Genomic DNA, 16,405 nt, shown 5'->3' on the forward strand with positions numbered 1-16,405 from the left:
AAGAGATACAATTGACAAGAACACCAAGTGGACATATACAGCATTGCGGAACACATTATCAGTACCTATGCCTAAACTCATGCAGACTACGAGCCTCACGTTCACAGGCCCTGATCCTCATGGGGGACTTCAACCACCCTGATATCTCCTGGAGGGACAACACAGAGAAGAGCAGGCTTGGGGGGAATCTCATCAATGTACATAAATACCTGGAGGGAGGGTTCAAAAAGGACGGAGCCAGGCTCTTTTCAGCGGTGCCCAGTGACAGGACCTGGGGCAATGGGCACAAACAGAAACACAGGAGGTTCCCTCTGAGCACCAGGAAATGCTTTCTTACTGTGAGGGTGACCAACCCCTGGCACAGGTTGCTCAAGGAGGCTGTAGAGTCTCCATCCTTGGAGACACTCAAAAAACTTCTGAACAAGGGCCACATAGAGCTGGTTGCCCAGGACCAGCTTGACTAGGGGTGGGTGGGACCAGATGACTTCCAGAGGTCCCTTCCAACCTCTACCATTGTGTGAGGGAAAAAAAAAACCCAAAACAAACCACAAACCCCAAACCACTTGCATTCATTTTCCAACTACCCAGTCATCATCCACCAAACAACCTCTGTGGCTAGAACTGCAGGCTCACCAGGCTCTGCAACACTACATGCTTTAGTCTTTGAGAACCCAGCATCTTGGGCTGGATGATACCAAATCACCCAGAACAGAGATAAGTACAGATCAGCTCGCATGTTTCAGGTAAGACAGAGATCTTCCTTTACTCTGTCTGTTAAAAAGCATGAAGTTATTTGTTCAAAGAAAAAGAATTTATTTGTTTCTTCAAGGATAAACAGGATTGCAATACTTAACCAAAACAAATACATGCCTTTTGCAGTACCTGAAACATTGTTTTGTCCTCAGCAGCTCCTTGAAATTTTGCATTTTTTCCAAGATCTGCCTCAATCCATTAAGCTGAAGAGTAATCTAGCCACTGGCAGTCATACTGAAATGTAACCGTGACAGCATATAGTGTGAACCTTTAGGTCCAATGTAACACATCTTTACTATGTCCTCTGGATATAACTTACTAAACACACGCTAGAGAGCAACTACATAACTCTGCAGAGCAAGAAGTCAACTCAATGCTGTAATAAACTAGTATTTCCTAGATGCTGCTTTCCAAGACTCATCCATTATAACCCTTTATTTCCATCTCCAGAAAAATGTTCTGATTGCTAGACAAAACCTAGAATATAAACAATCTTCAAAGCCCTCCTTGTCTTCCCTGCCTCCCCCTTAATTAATTAATTTTTCAGTAAATTCACTGTACCATCACTCTCAGTAGAAAAAGGCACTCACTGAGGCCACCCTCAAAGTCACCCTAATCGCTTGCTGGGTAAACTGGCTGCTGCTAGTAGCAGCTTTTGTGAGATGCAGATGCTGCTCCTTACAAATATAATGTTTTTTTGGAATTCACTGAGCTTGTCAAGTTGGACTGGGATCTTTAATCAAACAGTATTACCAAAATATAAAATAAACCTAAAAACACCTGCTAAGCCAGGAATAACTGAGGCACACTTCTACAGAAATCATGCTTGCACTACATGATGTAAAGTAAAAATGACAAAATCACACAGTATTCTTTCCACGTTCAAATGTGAAAAGACATACACATCCCCGTATTTCTTCCCTTTCTTCTCTCTACCACATCCCCCTCCACCGCCCTGGCTTTATGCCCAGGAATAGTGGTGGGGCTTTAAGTTGGAAAGCTGATAAACCCTGAACTTATGTGCTGGAAGAATTATTTTGGATGCTAAATAACAGTTAACAAAATTAAAACAATGCAAAGCTGGAAGTTTTTAAACTGGATGACCCCTTGAATCAGAGAGATCAAAATCAGAAAGCAAAGGGCAGCCACCTTGTCCGCTAGAGGTTTTTCTGCTTGATTCTTGGTAGGCTTCCCAAGACCAATCATGTCAAAATAGGAATCTGCAAACTTAACTTTGTGATCTCAAGAGCTGGGCTGTAACAACCACAGAAATATTTGCAATGCCAGCATTGTATTGTGTCTAGGAATAATTGAAGTCACACTTTCATTTTTTAATGTTTCTGAAGGAATTACATGTTCATTCATGCTGACAGAAAACTGTATTCTGGATAGAAATGAAACAAGTCCATGCATCCAAGGGAAGTGAAAGAAAAAAAGTCAGGTCTTGACATCAATTTTCTTGAAGCAAAATAAACTACAACAGCCAGTCTGACAGAGGAACCAGGGGCAACAGCTCCACAATCTTTTGGACATTTTGGACAATTTATTTCAGCTCAATGGAACAGATTGATTTTCCCCTAGAATCATAAACATCTGAAGTTACTGATATTAGTCTGTGGAGCAGCAGAATTATTTCTAATTCCTTCAACAGAAGATCTTTGCAAATTGTTAGCCCTAATGATGTAAAGCAGGAAATTTGGAGAGCTTACATAATCCAGCTCTGAAGTAGAATAAACACTTAAAAATAATTCAGATCCCTGATGTTTCTGAAAGATCCTGGCACAAGACGACAGGCTATTGCACTTAACCCTTAAAAAGATGCAGCCCCAAGGTCTACAGTTCAGGTTCCCCTCCAGTGGATACCCCCAGTGTCACTGCCAACCATTAGATGAGGGCGACAGCAGTTTTTTCACATCCACTCAATTCTTTTATATTCTGCCACAGATTTAGACATTGTGGCTCAGCAAACAGATTTTTCACAGATGTTAAACAGTTTAAACATAATTCATTGAAAACATAGTTTTCAATGAAAAAAGTGGTAAGCACACAAGCATGCTATTAATGAGATACCTCAAAATCTGAAAATATATGGGGAGTTTCTGGAAATCTCTGGTTAGTCTATATTAAAATGCCATTCAGTTCCTGTATTAGGTTTGCATGGCAAGGTTTTGGTAGCAGGGGGGCTAGAGGGCTGGCTTCTTTGAGAAGCTGCTAGAAGCTTCCCCCATGTCTGACAGAGCCAATGCCAGCCGGCTCCAAGATGGACTCACCACTGGCCAAGGCCAAGCCCCATCAGCAATGGTGGCAGCACCTCTGGGATAATGTATTTAAGGAGAAAAAAACCCCAAACCAAAACCACGCCAAAAGCAATTGCAGCCAGAGAGAGGAGTGAGAAGATGTGAGAGGAACAGCCCTGCAGACACCAAGGTCAGTGCAGAAGGAGGGGCAGGAGGTGCTCCAGGCCCCAGAGCAGAGATCCCCCTGCAGCCCATTGAGAAGACCATGGTGAAGCAGGCTGTCCCCCTGCAGCCCATGGGGGATGATGGGGAGCAGAGATTCCACCTGCAGCCCATGGAGAACTCCACACTAGAGCAGGTGGATGCACCCAAAGGAGACTGCGACCCCGTGGGAAGCCCACGCTGGCTCCTGGCAGGACCTGCGGCCCCATGGAGAGAGAGAGGTGCCTTACACTGGAGCAGGGGAAAAGTTTGAGGAGTCCTCCCCCCGAGGAAGAAGGAGTGGCAGAGACAACATGTGATGAACTGACTCCAACCCGCATTCTTTGTCCCCCTGTGCCGCAGGCAGGGGAGAAGGTAGAGAAATCAGGAATGAAGTCAAGCCTGGAAAGAAGGGAGGGGTGGGGGGAAGGTGTTTTTAAGATCTGGCTTTATTTCTCATTACTCAGCTCTGATTTAATTTGTTACCAATCAATTTTCCTGAGTTGAGTCTGTTTTGCCCATAATTGGTGAGTGATCTCTCCCTGTCCTTATCTCAACCCACAAGCCTTTTGTCATATTTTCTCTCCCCTGTCCAGCTGAGGATGGTCAGTGACAGAGCGGCTCTGGTGGGCACCCGGCCTCCAGCCAGGGTCAACCCACCACAGTTTCCTCACCACACTTCCTAACAGCAGGACAGGCCCACTCAGTGCTCATGTGGTAAGTTAATGCTTTGGGAGCAAAACCTGCTGAACAAGAGATGTGCCACATCTGCCTCCAGACAGTTCTTGACACAGAGGCATTAGAACTGCAATTTTGCCACTAAACCGGCTATCACTGATTCTCAGCATGTCACTTAAGACTCTTTTTCAATTCCCCTCTGGTAAATTGGTTTTAATCATTGCTTATTTGGTTTCGAAAGTTCAGAGTAATACAGCAGTCTAACACTAATATATATAAAATAATTAAACAAATAAGCCATATAAAAATTGTCCAGAAGTTCCTGAGAGAGGTTGGTTGGCTGAAAATAAATGTAATTTTGCCGGTGTCCAGGAAAAGACACGCACAAAGTCCCTGACTTTACATTCAGATACTTCAGAAATCCTCAGCAGAGTTTTGTACCCCAAGAAGTTGGTCTGAACCCAGGAAATTCCCTGATGGAAAACTTCTGGCCAGCAATCCACAATAACCTGACACGCCGTCATTATTTCCCCATCTCTGACGTTCCAAGCGCTCCTCTAAGTTCATACTGATGAAGAGGAACTGTAACCTGAGAAGAGCTCCAGCACTAACAGCAAGGACCCACAGCACATCCCCCAGAAACATGTTATCACTGAAGACACAGCAGCCCAGCAGTACAAGGCACAAGCGAGATAAGCGCTGGATTTTCTCTCTCAGGCCACTGCCTCATCACAAACTGAAACCACTTGCACAGACAAAGGAGAATCAGAGCATCCCACCCAGAATCTACATGAAACACAGGAAAAGAGATGCACAGCTCCTCTGCAAGGATGACAGCTGAGATTAAGGATCTTTTACATCTGTTTTTCCTATCATGCACAACAGGAGCTCTGTTTGAAGAGATGCGCAAAGGCATCCATGTGCCCTGCCTGGACTGCTGCCATACTTGACCCTGCAAATCACTGATGATAAAACAGCAGAGTACAGCAGGGCTAAGATTACACACTTGCCCAGTTTCCCCACTAGATGAACACACTATCACCACCTCACAGGCTTTCTCATGAAGGAAGCTGCGATCCCAGCTCACACCAGAAACGTGAAACTGCACCTTCCAGCACGCTCTCTCTCGTAACTAAAGCCATCCACATCTACATCTAGCCAAAGCAGTAGACTGGGAAGAGTTGGACAGGAGTTACCTAGGATAACTCCTAAGAAGAACTCCTAAGAAGCAGTGGCTTATTCCTCCTGGAGACTGTGAGGCCAGAAGCAACAGCACGGTAAATGCTGCAATACCTGAGTGCCGTCAAACCATGGGTACCCCACAGTTCTTGCAGTCCAAAAGCTGTTGGGCGGCCATCGCCTGGTGCCAGTTCTTTCTTTTCGATTCCTGTTTTGTGGCAGAGCATCAAAATACTTCAAAAGCATTCACCAACCAACTGCTGGCAATTGCCACAGAAACGGTGTGGCCATAAATAAGGAATGATGCAATTGCCAAAGCCTCTCAGCCTTCAAATTAGATGTATATTTAGAAATTCTGTGTTAAACCATAAAATTAAAAAACCTTGAACACTGTGGGTCTCCTAGCAGTAAGACCTGGCTTTGTTGGTTGGGGCAGCAGGGATTTGATCCTGAAGAGTAACACTCTTGCTTGTTGCTGTCTCTAGAAGGATTACATTTGCCAGAGAGCCAGAGAGCCTCAGCAACTCTGTCTCTCTGTGGGAACCCCTAAGGGGAAAATTAGGGTCTCCTCAGAACTGACAGGAAAATTTAAGACTTCCTCAAAGAAGAAAAGCAAGGCAGAAGAAATCCGAGGGAAGAAGTGGAACTATTCCTAACAATCATGATAATTGCAGTTGTGTAAGTTAGGCTGGCTAGGTGCCCAGAATGGGTAAACCACCCCAAACCAGTTTAACTGACAAGCGCATTACAGATTGCACAGCCCTGGAGCAAAGCAAAGTGACCTCAAATTTTTCAAAATCTTAGCTACAGATTTCCCCCCATCCCTACTTTTTTGTGTAAATTAATAAACCTATGCTCTAAGACAGTGGTGAAATTTGATATTTCTGAGAGTAACCATGAGGTTTAGAGACACAGCCATCAGTAAAAGCAAACGGGAAATAAATTTTGCTTAGATCCAAATTTTAAAAATCCTTTTTTTAAAAAATATATTTACAATACATAAACAGCTGATTGGTTGCACACAATGCATAATGGACAGGCTTCACATGTATATTCTGCACAGACAACTTACCCAATAAGTTTACAAGGTTTTGCCCATTGTAAGAGTTTTAACCACGTTTTTTCAGTAACTTTTTTCTTTAAAGATATTTTACTAACAAGTCACCCAATTACCTTTGTATCAAGATACTTTAAACTCAATTTTATCCGCCTGTCACACTGACCTAACATCATTTCAGCAGAATTTCTGAAGTCAACACTTGTAAAGATCAGAAGTGTTCATAAAACTACAAAACAGGGCCTGCTGGCATGGCTTCAGGAGCTTCACTTTAAAGATTCTTGGTCCAAGATTATGTATGATGGGCAAACTTTCACAAGCAGTTCTAGGAACTCTGGAGGTAGATATCAAGCATCCTCCTTGATGTCTTCTGTTGTAAACAAAAAAATTTATTTTTTTTCCCCGCAACAGAAGATGGAACAGTGCAACAATTTTGCACTGCTATTTGATCTGCACAGGCTTTTCCTGCCTAGAAAGTTAATCTGAATAGTAGTTTTCTTTCTTTAGCAGGAATTATTCACCCCCTGTATGTAAATACACAATTATAAAGAAACAGTGACCCTCAGATATACTGAGGGAAGGGGCAAAGAGCCACATGAAACAGGAGCCCGGCTGTGCACTATACCCTTCCCTGTCTTTCGGATCAGTACTGTATCCAGCCACACATTTAACACCCTTCATCCCTCTCTGCTGCGTTGCCTTTATCCAACAGCAACGTTGAAGCAGAACTTTACCAACGCTCAGAACAGCTTTTGACAAGGGTATGTAAAACCATTCACCACCTGAGGAGGTCAGCGATATCTGCAAAAGGAACATGGGGGCACTGGAGGAAGCCTGGCATCCTTCCAGCTTGACCTACCCAGAGCTGCTGCTATACAGCATTAAAGCTCCTAAGGCATTTAGGCTCCTTATCTCCTGTTCACACATACATGAAGTAGGCCATGAGCATTGTTGACTACAATCTGCCCAAAATTACATTTACTAGCTAATTTTAATAAGCTTATCTTTCTTAGATATCATTTTGTATCAGGAGAAAATAAGCAGTCCCTTGGGATTCAGCTCATTTCTCATTGGCCCTTTATTAATTTGCTAGTTTCTCAGCCCTTGATGCCAGCTCCCCACATACTCGGAATCATATAAATCAATTTTATCTAGTCTGCACCTTTTCTAATAAAAAGGAAGCCCATTTCCATCCTAGCATTATGCCAGTATTCCTCTCTGAAGTCCCATGGAGCTGCATCCTATTCATATCGGAGTACAAAAATGACTGCAGCACAGCAATCCTTTGGTCGCCTTCATTCGAACCCTTTAGTCTCTTCTTCTGTTATCCATCTTTCCCACAAATCCAACTTGATGCCTACTAACACAATGCACAGCACGTTGCCTCCAGACTCGCTGTTTATGCTTGACACTTCTCTCTTCCCTGCCCCCCTACCATCTCAGTGCTTTATTTGTTCTTCTGACTTGTGCCAAACACTGAAGTCACAGTCTGAGTTTTCAGTTTACTCACATCCCTAGCTCTCTTTCTTATTCTATAGCTGCCTCCTCCTTTTCCTCAAGCATTAGCAGGTTTGATTAACTCAGTCTTTTTCATACCTGCCATGTATTTACATAATGAATAACTGTAGTTTATTTTCCTTTCCCTCCCCCCCTTGCTAAACCCCAACAGCTCACAATGCTCGGTCCTTATGCATTTGCACATCATCTGGGATAATCTGGACCTCATAGTGACACGGGGGTTAAGAAATATGAAGCTTATTTTGGCTCTGTTGTGATTCCGACTCCTAGCAGCCAACTTGCCTCTTTCAAAATGTCATTTTTCAACAAAACCCACAGGCTTTAAGACTTTAATCCATCCTAAAATGACATGCAGATGAACTGGCTCCAGCCAGCTCTCACTTGCCGTCAAGCCAACATGCTAATAGAGCTCCATCTTTGCTTTCAAAAACCTCATGACAGGCTAATTAATTTAATAGTCCAGACTTCTCTTTGGTTGGCTTCAACTCTCTTCCCAGAAAACTTCCCCTAGCTCTTTACAGTGTCTTGAAACTGGCTTTCATTATCTCAAACAGTTACTGTTCTTGACAGTCTGTCTCAGAATTTTCCACGTACCAACCTTTTCCATCACCATGACAAGCCAGATGCTATTGGGAGAGAAGAAAAAAAATAAGGAGCAACAGATCCCTTTGGTAATTCCCCAATACCACCAAAACCTGATAAATAGAACATCATTCTGCTGGCAATAACACCCTCAGAACTGCCACAGGGACACAATTCAACAGGCTACATGTCTGACCACAGTACATGGGGCAAGGACAAACTTTCTGAACCTTAAGAACAATCAGTCACGTTTGAAAGCATTGGCTTGGGTGAAACGCTCTGCAGTGCATTTTTCTCTTCTCTAGTCTGCCTTTTCTAGTAACAGTAACATCTTTTGTGCAACTTTACCACTTTTCTTGAAATTTTTTTTGTTGTTGTTAAAGACTAGAAGCACTGGAAGTTAGAGACAGTCACTTTTTACACATTAGTACAGCACGTGACATAATGCTGTTAGCAGGCTACAGCATTTCATGTTCAGTATGAGAACTGGTTAGAATTTCAGTGTAGTACTCGGAAGTTGCACTGTTTCCCTCTACACATGCTACTATGGGTAGTGAATCCTTCACTGAGAACATCCAGGAAGTCAATGCAGGAGGGTTTTAGACAGCAGGAATTGAGTTTATCCCCTCTAATAAAACTGACTGTAGTAATTTTCAAACTACAGGCACAGTGAAACATCTGTGGGGGTTAAAAAATAAAAAATAGCCACACTAAAGATCCTTGAAGTGAAGAGAAACTTAAGTCCACAAGAAGGCTGCTACTTATTTGTACTATTAAATGGAAAGAGGATTCTTTGGAAAAATCTGACTCAATATGCCCCTACTCAGGGTCACACAGAACAGCTCAGAGCTGACAAGAGGACACAGCTCTGGTGGCCCCCCCACACCAGATAATTTAGTCAATGACACGCCATCCACAACAGTACTTATAAGCCAGCACACTTGCAGGTAGTTTAACAAAAAAAATTTAAATGCCTTTCATAGGCATTTATCAAGAGTGGTTTTTTCCTTGCCATATTTGCACAACGGCAAGAAACCAAGAGGGTTTATTACAATGCTCATCAGCTTCTTGATTTTTGCACAGATTCTGGTATTTGTAGATCTTCTCTTAGAATAGGACAGTATCTCTTTCGAGTGCAAATGGAATAAATCTAAACATGCTTAGAGGTATTTGACACAGTAAGCTATTTGTTTATTAGGAAGAAAAAAACCACGTTTTTACCAAATTCAGGACAACATGGAAGAACCTGGGAGTTCTCTATTTGCGCTGATATCAACCATCTTAACACATTCTGTCCTCTTCTGCCCACAAGACTCTTACCAAGTTTGGAGAAAACCAACTTGGTCTTAAAACACTTTATTTTTTCTATATTACTATCTAAAATTTCTCATGTTTTGTCTCAGTCCAAGACCAATTTCTAAATTCTAGTTTTCTGCTTATCCACTTTGGCTTTTTTATTGAAAATTAATTCAGAGAGAAGGGGGGCACAACAGCCATTTTAGAGTAGTAACTGTATGAGCTGGTACACTTTTTTAAGAACCTGAGGTGCTTCTACCATGTCCTCACAACTTACAGGGATAAGCACCTATGACATTTTGGACAAAATCTGGTTCATGACACAATTTCTATGCTATTGAAAAAGTCTCAGCCAAACATCTGTCCTACGTTACCACTGCAGTTTTAACCTGTTGTTTCCATATCACATTTTTTGGGTCTTTCAGAAAATGGCAGGTATTCTTGAAATGACTGATCTCTGAGGGGAGTAAAAAAACCCAAATCATCTTGGCGGTATACCATTTGCGATTTAAAGAGGAGAGTGAGGTCTCAGTGCTGAAGGCTTTGTGTCCGGATGATGGTTGTCAGATGGCTCTTCCAGAAGAGAGGCCAAGAACTCCGCAGTGTGTATTCCCTGGAAGCAAATCCTGCTTGCTCATCTACACAGGCTGCTGGTGAAAGGCAGGGTCGGACTGGGCAAGCAGGACCCTCGGCAGGCCCCCTGCCTACAGCAAAGCCCATTTCACTGGCCAGCTTCTCAGTTTCAGCACAGTCAACAATTTCAGAAACAGATGCCAGTAAACCCAGGAGCCCATCAACGCCCACTGGAGTAAGAAAAGAAAGAGCAAACTGCTCCAGACTACGAAGTATCAAAGCAGTCCTGGATCGGGCAGACCTACCTTCTGACAGGCATGAAGACAGACATTTTCTTCATAGCTCCCCCCACTAGAGATCCTCAGCATATAAATTCACTTGATCAAGTCATGAATTAAAGAAGGAGCAGGGAGAACAGCGCCTGGATCTAACAAAGTCTCATACTTAGTTGAAACTTAGCAGCAACTCCACTTTCAGCCCCCATGGAAGAAAAGCCAGCATATATTGTCATTCACAAAAGAAACAAATCTATAGAATAAAAATTTGCTTTTCCACCCAGTCTACCAACACCAGTGAAGAGTTTTGCATAGAGTGTGTGTGCTTTCTTAAACAGAAGTGTCACAGCTATGCTCCAAGCTGCCGGTTCCATAGGAGCTATATAGAGAGGTTCCCACGGCCATCAATACCTTGGGGACTTGAAAGGAAGCTACAGGAATTCTTTGCAATTTAAAAATGCACTCAATTCTCTTCAAGGGAAGGCACAAAGGAGAGAGGTTGGGTTGGAAACCCTTTTGAAGCCACATCTTACTTCCTGAAACTGTCTTCAATCCCTGCTGAATCTCACCCCTCTAAATCTTCATTCAAGGCATGAAGCTTTGAGTTTATTCTCATTTAACTGGACTTAATGTCTAAATGTTTTGAGCACTGCATGGAGAATAGCAAAAGAAACCTGGCAGCAAGAAGTTGAGAAAAAGGAAAGAAAAAAATTGAGTCTCTGATCCTTCTAGAAATCAGGGAACCAAACAAGCATCCTACTGATCCTGCAAAGTTTAAGGGACCTCTATCAACAGGGATCAAAATCTGGCTCCTAAAACTCATGTATAATCCCCAAAATAAAGCTCTGGCTGCTTCCCACCAAATGCATCAATTTCTGCCTAGATCACATAGAACTGACATGCTTATAATGGAAGCCATAATTAATTGTGTTTCAACAAAACAATACGTGGGAATTTAGCCATGTCTCTGCTCGACTGAAAGGGAAGTCCTACAGCTGAAAACCTCAGCCTTCCTCTTGGGGAGAGCAGAACAATGAATCTCACTGCAGAGTGACATATTCCAGGCAATTACAAGTGCTTCAGACCTCAAAGCCACACTCTGAGCACGACTGGAACATAAATAGATTAGCAACTGCTAAGGACTGCTCTCCTTCTGATTTGGAAAGCATGTTCCCACTTCGTTTTTGTAGCCTTCAATGATGCACAACCATTCTTTTAACAAGAAAAGCCATTTCACATTTTTATAAATATCCCAAAGCTTCATGTTACCCTTAGTTACCCTTCATCCCTCTGTTCTCTGCAATGCTGCAGACTAAGTAGTCATGTTTTCCAGCACATTACAGTCCTGCCTGAAGCAGAGTAAACCACATACCACTTCCTTCACGCGCATCACCCTCCAGGCAGGTACAGGAAAGATGGGACTTGCTTTGCCCTGGAGCCCTGGTCAAAACCACCCCTCCCTCTCTGATCAGCAGTCTTCAGACGAAAACAGATATGACAAGAGCCCATTCTAGGTTCTGAAGTAAATTCTGTGAACACCAAATGATAACCTATGGTGCTCTCAAAGTGCTTTACAAAGCAAGCAGCACCTTTAAGTTCGTTGCATCGAATGAGAAAGTGTCAAAGCAGCACAGAACTGCAAAGTTATTTGTAGGTCACCCAGCAATTTGTTATCAGAGCTACAAGTAAAACCCAGATGTCTCTATCACAGTTCTTCAGGCAACCTTGTCTTTCTACCTCAAACTGCGCTCCAACCCCCCCCTCCAAACCCCATCAAAAACCAAAAAACAACCCAAACCCCCACTTCCATCAGAGCAGACAGAGCTAGAACCTGAAGGTACGCTAGTTCTTCACAGTGTCTACCAGCTAGCGTAGGTAGCTCACTACTCAGCATGCTGACTTTTCTGGATCTCTGTTCTGAGGACAAGAGTAAATGTGCTTTGCAGGACTGAGTATCCAGCCTGAAGGCCATTAATGCCATTGGGGAATTAACTGCCTATGAGTAGGCACCACAATGCTCTGCTTTTACAGATCCTCAAAAGTCTTTTACAAGTCTTTAAAATTACGTAGGCATCACTGCTTTTACAGATCTAACCCGAGGGTGCCTATGTAATATTGAAGACTTAATCCATGGACCTTGCAAACCCATGCTGGCCACACAAATACTTTTAATCATCTGGCCAGGGCATCCATTACTCTGAATTGCTAAATGCCTGCTATTCCTACTGACCTTCAAGATCAGCACAGTCACAGAGGTTCCACATGTCTCAGTCTGTGATTCCACAGTATTTGACATGAGAGATGCGAGTCATGACATTCTGTACAGTAGTACAAATTTGAGTGAGATCTGGAACAAATGACTACCTTTCTGTCAAATCAGTCACAAGTATGTGATATGGTATTTATGACAACTATGGGAAAACAAATAATACTCAACTGCCATAAAGCTTATAAAAATATTTGAGCACATTTAAATAAGTTTAGGGGGCTACAACATCTTATTCTGACACCAGGAGCTCTGAAGTTCGATTTAGTATCTAACCACAAAACATATTCAAGAACCAATGTATCACTGCTTAGTTTTGTGCCTGCCTTGCAAAAGCTGACCATTTAAATTCTTAATTTGCTCCAATAACAAAGAAGAAACTTCCCTTCACAAACTGTAATCAGTGTTGTCCCAATGGCAGTGTGGTGCCTAGTTAAAGCAAGGCTTTTATCCCAGTGCCGAATCACAAGAACTTCTGAAAATTGCAGTGTAACAGCACTAGTTTCCCATAGAGCCATAAGCAATACCCTTTTAAAAATGCATACGTGATTTAGTAGCACTGAAGAAAGGTAAAACCTTCAACAGTCACAAAAGATTAGAAATACTTGTCTTCATGATAAATCAATAAACATGCTATTTTTCACCTGCAATCACATAATAAAACTTAGTCCCTTTTCATTCTCTGCAACCCTGCTGGCATACAATGCAGAAAGATTGTTGGTATCTAGTGAACCTATACATCTGTCTTAGACATTAACAACAATAATATTAGTATCAATGGTTATCTATATTTTACAGTGGGGGGACAGAACAGCATACATGACCGATCAGGATATTTTCAATTACCCAAGTAAAACATATCCATATTCTAATAACTAAAGCCCACTAAATTGTTCTAATAAAGCCACCTAAAAGAAACTTGGCATAGCCAAGGCACCCTGCACCTTGCTCTCTGGAAAGATGAAAACTGCTCAAGTCACTTTAGCTCCCCCTTTTTGCTCCTGCATATGACTGCATTAAAACAAATATTTTTAAGCAGTGCTAGAAGCTACTTCCAAGGATAAAACAGAGGCCACTCATTTATGAAGAGCTGCCTCAGTTTATAGTAGATATTTCTGACATTCTTGTTAATGTTCAGAAGTTGTTTACTTCATAGCCCACTAATTGAATTAGCTGCTGGTTTACCTCTTTAAGATCTATTCTGTGAATAAAACTGATTCAGAGAAACAGTTCAAGCATGTTCCAGTATAGCTACCACACAGAGTCAACTGCACACATTAATCTTTAATTAACAGCATCAGAGGAACTATAATCTAGAAGCTAGAGTACTGGACTAGCTACAAAAAGCCTTCATTGTAATCGCAGATCAGCCACTGATTTGCTATGCGCCTCCCACCAGAAGGGGAAAAGAAATACTCCCTAAGCTCTCATTTTCCTTTTTACCTTTTGTCTGCCTTACCTATTTATTTTTGCAGTAGTTGTAGCAGGAGCACTCTCTACATGTGCAAAACCCCACAATGGCTCTGCAGCATTGGTTGAGCAGCCCAACTGCTAATTGCAATTAACAGCAATATCAACATAATCCAACCTATCTCAAGACAGTTTTAAATCTTTGGTGTTTCCGTAACACTCTCAGAAACCTTACAGATAAACAAAGAGAGGCAGCCCGTGGCAAGGAATAATAAAAAGCACAAAAATAATTTCCAACAAAAACCTTATAACCCATCTTTGAGCAATCTCACTCACTCCCATGATTGCTATGCAATCCCCAGGCTGATGACATAATGAACCTGTTGTTGGCTTTTTTCCAGACATCCAACTTTACATCTTGGCTAGCCTCTCCAAAATGGATATTCCCCAGTAAAAGACAGCATGGTGCAGCCAAAACAAAGCTTATGCTTCTCCTTCCATTAAGCCCTGTCACCTCCCTTTCAAGCAGCCTTAAATTAGCACTCATTCTTGTCTCTCCTGCATTCCCCAGATCTAAGCTGTGCCAACTCTTGCTGTTTGCAACCACAGCATCTCTAGAATCTATTCTGATAGTGAAAGTGATAATGAGGGTTCTTTTTCTCATCCTTATCTCTAACTTTCTCAGACTCCCCCATACTAATATGCTCTACCTCACACAAAATACCATCACCACCATTAGGCTCCTATTCTTGCCATTATGGGACACGTACCTTTGCTTCTCTAGACAGGTTCCTCACTCGGTCAGCATTTGCAAACCAAAAAGGCAAATATATTCTATTTAGAGTGATTTTGCATAACACACCCTATCCAACTGCCTCAGCTTTTATCTCCCCTCCGTCATCAGAGAAGTTTGTTCTCTTTGTTCCAGACACACCAATTTCTGAATACACATAACCACTTACTCAAACACACGGCTGGAAAAGCACATGATCTTTGTGGCCTGTTCCCAGCTGGTTTTGCTGCCCCCCAGAAACCCCTCAACAAAATTCCCTTTCCTTCCACCAGCTGAGAGGCAGGAATGCACAGCTCAGTAGAAGGGCTGACATTAAAGCAGAGCTGTTCCCTAGCTCTCAAGGAGTGTCTTATCATCCTCCGTATGCATACCAGGACAACAAAAACCTCTACTTCTCATGCAACCAGCTTGCCCCGGGCTTGTCTCTGCATTCAGATACTTGGCTCTCCTTCCCCATGGTAGATAAAACACTCCCCAGAGGCAAAACTTCTTAGTAAGCACTCATCCCTTTGATCTCAGAAGCAGCTGGTGCACAGCTGCTCCCCATTACTTTTGCAGCTCTCAGGAACCATTTGGATTTTCCTGTCCCCCCTCACAGGCAGGCACAAAGGGGAAGAACACCACTAGCAGCCATCTTTCATTCTCACGCAAAAAACTCCATCTCATGTGCCCTGCCCAATTCTACCTTGAATTACTGCCCACCTGGCCCAGTCCCAGCTCTTCCCTCCTAACCTGTTCCCCAAGCATGTGAGCAATGCCTTCCTGTTCCTTTTCTCAGCAAGAGTCTCCTGGGGAGACAAGAGTACTCCATCTGTCCTTACAGATGGTGGGGAACAGGCTGCTGTCCCTCATCCCAGGAAAACCTTCCCTCAGCTCACAGTTGTTTGCAAGCAATAAGAAGTCAATTCCACCCCCCAGTTTCTCTTCTGTGCAACTACAAAGCCTAGCAAGCACAGGAAAGCCTGCTTCCTAAGAGGCAGGTACACCATCAGACCCTGCTAAGAAAGCATGGCTGTGGTTAATGCAGTATTATCTCACAGAGTCTATGAGTAGACCAACTGCAGTGACCGTTAACAGAACAAGGTTTCCAACAATACTTTGTAAAGGTTTAAAGAAACCAGAGAAAAGCCAGAAACCAACTCAGCATGTCAAATAAGTTGCAAGATCCAGAGACAGGATTTTAATCCCTTCCTCAGCTGGAAAATCCATTTGAAACAACCACCAGAAGACAACTAGGGATTGTAGGAAGCAGCATAGTCAAATGACTCTGCCTCTAACACTCAGCTTTGAGAAATATTTACAGTCTCTTGCCTATGTAGCTAGAAGGCAAAGGGAACTGCTCACCAATCTGATGAGAGTTCCCTAGATATCCATAAAAGATTAACCTTAATACTCACATGCTGAGGAGAACTGATAGAGCTCAAAGGCCTGCCTCTCAGCTTGCCTTCCAGAATGGTCTCAGTGTACCCACCAGCACTTAATTCTGCATCAGCTCCTTCCTCAACGATCCCAAGGTCCTCTGCAACCAGGTGCCAATTAGAAAAATCATTTCACCTGGTCCTACTGCTGCCATTTCAGAACCAAGGC

This window comes from Grus americana, chromosome 2, assembly GCF_028858705.1.
Source record: "Grus americana isolate bGruAme1 chromosome 2, bGruAme1.mat, whole genome shotgun sequence".
NCBI classification, from domain to species: domain Eukaryota; kingdom Metazoa; phylum Chordata; class Aves; order Gruiformes; family Gruidae; genus Grus; species Grus americana.